This window comes from Saccostrea echinata, unplaced genomic scaffold (genome assembly GCF_033153115.1).
Source record: "Saccostrea echinata isolate AGI-Se365-2 ecotype Australia unplaced genomic scaffold, CSIRO_AGI_Sech_v1 ptg000036l, whole genome shotgun sequence".
Lineage (NCBI taxonomy): Eukaryota > Metazoa > Mollusca > Bivalvia > Ostreida > Ostreidae > Saccostrea > Saccostrea echinata.
Genome location: NW_026889785.1, coordinates 5751378 through 5755804, shown reverse-complemented (window position 1 = coordinate 5755804; position 4427 = coordinate 5751378).

The window sequence follows — 4427 nt, the reverse complement described above, 5'->3', positions numbered from 1 at the left end:
CTGTTTGCGGTAATGGCGCTGTTTCTTTTTGTCATTTGATCTTTTTTTAAAAGAAATTCAATATAAAAGTAAATAATCAAATAATGAAGACTTTAGAACATCTCTGTCGAGGGATTAAAGTTATGATCTGGCATAACTTTTCCGAGATGGGTAAATTTGTTTTCTGCATACATGTACATAAATTTACATTTTATACATATAGCATTAAGGGAAAAAAATAGCATTGCCAAACAGTCCCACCCACACGTGGGACAACCTTTTTTTCTGGTTTAACATGTTTTTGGTTTTAATTGAAAGTTTCTAATGCTTGTACGATTAGGCCATTCGCTATGAACTGTACTTTGTAGGCACCTAAATCATGATGAGCTAAGGCAAGGCGTTCAGCTCGTTCCAGGTATTTTTCGAACGTTTCCCCCGACTCCTGTTCAATGCCTGGCATGGCCATCTTATATGATGCTTTCTTATATCTTTCACTTAGAAGGTCTTTAAATGCTTGTAGAGTCTCATATTGTGTGTGGGGTTTGGAGTCTGGAACCAGGTTCCTGCACTCCCCTCTAGCTAGCAGGGAATGTAGTCGAGCACCGCATTGTCTGTTAGTTTGTTGAATTTCTGCCATGCAGTTAATTTGGAAAGCCAGATGCACGGCGACTCACTACCGTTGAATTTGTTAGGCTGGAGTGTTGTCATAATGGTTGGTTGAATAAGAGTTAAATTTTCTTCAGTTATGCCATCTTCTATGCTGTTATTAGATTGTTCGACACTTTTTGGAAGATTCTGAGATTCCTTGGAAGGTTCCGTTATGATATTTTGATGATGATCCAGCAATTCCTCAGACGTTGATGATGTTGTTACATGTGGTTGTTCATCACTCAATTGCTGATCATCTGCTTCATCTGTCGATTGATAAGCTCCTGTTTTTTGAAGAATACCAGCAGTGTTGTTCGACGAAGTTGTCTGTTGATGCTGGGACTCAGCGACAGTAGACTCTGTTGATTCTTGTCCTGTCTCTGATGACTTGTTAACGAAGCTTGGGCTCCGCTGCCTCAGATTGTAGTTCTTTCGTCCGGGACTACTCGGATTCTCCACCAACTTATCACCGTGTGATTGGGGTTATGGTGATAACTAAATTCTCTAAACCGGAAACAGTCTTAAAATTAAGCTGTTTATTATTTATTGTCCGTCGCAAAAGTACAATCATAATAAAAGATATGAAAACAATGATAATGTGTATAATTAAAATGAAAGTGTAAGGTAATTAAACCTCATCTCATAAACACAATTCATTACAGGTATTTTAACATGTCTACTGAATATCTTCATTATAAAAATAAATGAGACAAAATCAAAAGACATAAATAATTTCAAATGGGAGAATTAGCTTATAAAATATTCACTTTGGAATGAGAGTGGTAGGAAAGAAACAGGAACCAAAAATAGCAAATTCACCTGTTATTGTGTACAATGAATCAACTTCCTGTATAGAGAATCTGACTTCCGGTCATACGATGGGGTGGGTCTTAATGGACAAAAATACAAAGAAACTATGATTTCCAGTTGAGACGGAATTATGACATCCATGGCTGCCCTCCAGAAAAGGTTTTTGTTTTTGCTTTGTTGTTTGTTATTAAATATCTGTATTAAGATTTAAAAATGCATTTATTTTTCTTTACGGCGACTGTTTTATAAATTTAGCTCTTGTGTAAAATATTACAGAATATACGGTGCTCATTATCTTACAGGCCCGTAGGAAGCAATTTCAATAGAGGGGGGAGACCCCTGTATATTTTCAGTTGGGGGCATTCTCAACTACCAAAAATTCTTGACAAGCAAAAAAAAAAAAAAAAAAAAAAAAAAAGGGTCATTAGACGTGCTCTCCCCATGCCCCCCGGTTCCTACGGCCATGTCTTAACTAACTTTTTATAACAAAGAAAAAATTCAGAATGATAGATCTATATCATTCTGCTCAGCTACGATACATTGCCTATCCAGCTGATTTTTTTATTCATTTCGGCCGAGATCGAGGCAAGCACGCAATTTATAGAAGGGATTGATTGTATGTTTAACGTCCCATTCGAGGATTTTTCACTCATATAGAGACGTCACCATATACCGTTGAAGGGCTTCAAATTTTGACCTTTACTCGGCACTTAAGGCCTTGAGCAGTGAGGGATCTTTATCGTGCCAACGCCTGCCGTGACACGGGGCCTCGCTTTTTAAGGTCTCATCCGAAGGACCCGCAACTCTCACTTAAAAGTGCCGAGCGCATGATGAAGGAACAGTTGCTACCCATTTTTTATCGACTTAGGTCAGTCGCGGTCGAGATTCAAACTTACGACCTTCCGATCACTCTCAAACGAAGAATCTTTGTAATACCGTATAACGGGTATTTTCTGCAGTTGTCCAATTTTTGCGGAATTTTGCGGATATTACAAATCCGCAAAAATTACAATAGCAAAATATTTTTCAATATTTCTTCAGATATATATTTTACATGCAAGTGTGATAAGTTGTGCGTATGTCACAGGATATTCTAATTAACGCAAGAACCTGCGTACTGAACGCAGTAAAATTATTTTGGACACACGGTTCTTAAAAACGATGCGTCCGCAGACTCATGAGTGGACACTTCCTCGTTAGCGAGAAAATTCGGGTTTCATCGAAATTCGAAGAGTTTTAGACGTTAGGATTTGTCCAAAACATATTGAATCAAAACGCTCCTGTAAATAGTATCATTTTCATAAGTTTATACAAAAACATCTTTTCTTGTACCTATTTCTTTATTTTATACGGATATACATGTATGTACATGTAAATGACTGAAGAGATTTCGCAATTGTTACTCCAAACTCCGATACTGTAGCTTTTCTTTCTTTCTTTAACACTTTTTTCAATCATGTGTTTTATCTTGAGACCATAATTACTGCTTGTATATACAATGTGGCTTGATTGTCTCGTGAATTTCACCCAATGCAGATGACTGACAGGATTAGTTACGCCTCAATGCACATGACATATGTGATTGTATACGGTCAACTTTAGGTAACTTGATTATGCAACTATTTGTTTGATCTTAAAATATAAACACCGGGTTAATTTTGATGGCAATTAACTATAAGTGCATATTTAGAATATGGCTTGGATGCATTAATTAGCTACATATTTAAATATTTTAATAAATCGCATAAAACGTTTTGTCACAATGTAGAATAAAGATTTGTTATTGTTGGTTGGGTGGACTGATACTGTAATAATTCATTTCAATTGGGACTCGACATAATTTTACGAAGACTTACTAAAAGATACTAGTTTAATTAAGCTTAATACAAGGTCTAATGCATCTTTGATCAATATGTCTTACTGAATTTATAAAACGTAAACAAGGCATGCAGCTATCTGATAATTCTAAGAGTTTGACGATCCTACACAGTAAATAATTTTTGCGGTATAATGCAACCGCAGAAATTGAAAATTGAAAACGCAGAAATTAATTTGCTATCTTTTAGGGGTTAAATCTCAAAAATTTCCAACCACAGAAAATACCCGTTATACGGTATAACCAAAAGGATTATCGAAGATGACATTGATATCACCGTTCAACTTTACAATCCTCTTTTGGTACAAGAACTGAATAACATTTCTCTTACAAACAAGAGGCCCAAGGACCTTGGCGGTCACCTGAGTATAATACAACAATTTAGAAGTTAAATACACTGATAGATGAAGCTTTGTTGCCCTAAAGCAAGAGAAGTAGGAAGATCAGGATCAACAAAATAATTAGTCTAGTATTCAGTATCAACTCATAAATTAAGTTCTAATCTGTCCCCCACTTAACACTATCACCATGCAGACTATTAACTAACTATTAGTGCTTCTGTACTATTTTTAAACCCATATTAAGACCTCTAGCATTGACCTCTCTTATGGTCTTTGAAGAACTTTTAATAAGATAAGTTATTTTTGTCTCATTTTTATTTATCTATTACTTACATGTCTACCTGATTATTAAAACTAAAAAAGTACTTTTTGAATTATACGATAGACATTCTTGCATAATTATTTCATTCTATTATCCTTTCAAATACATTATTTACTGTGATTAATTATCAAAGGTGGATGGAAAAGGGGAATAACTTCTTTCAGTAGAATACAAATTAATAGAGCCCTGCCCAGGACCAGAATGCTTAGACAAATGGTCCAGGATCCGTTTGCACGAACGTTAGTTTAATTAACTCCCAGTTAGTGTCGTAACTAGCCGTTAAATTTTTAACGACGAGTTACGTAACTGTCAGTTAAAATTTTGTTGTTCGAAAGTCTATTAAAAATAAATTAGCTAACTCACATTTAATTGATGTCTTTTAGTTAACTCTCAGTTAAAATCGTTCTTCACGCGCGCGTTCCCCGTACCTACGGGCTACGGCGAAGTAAAA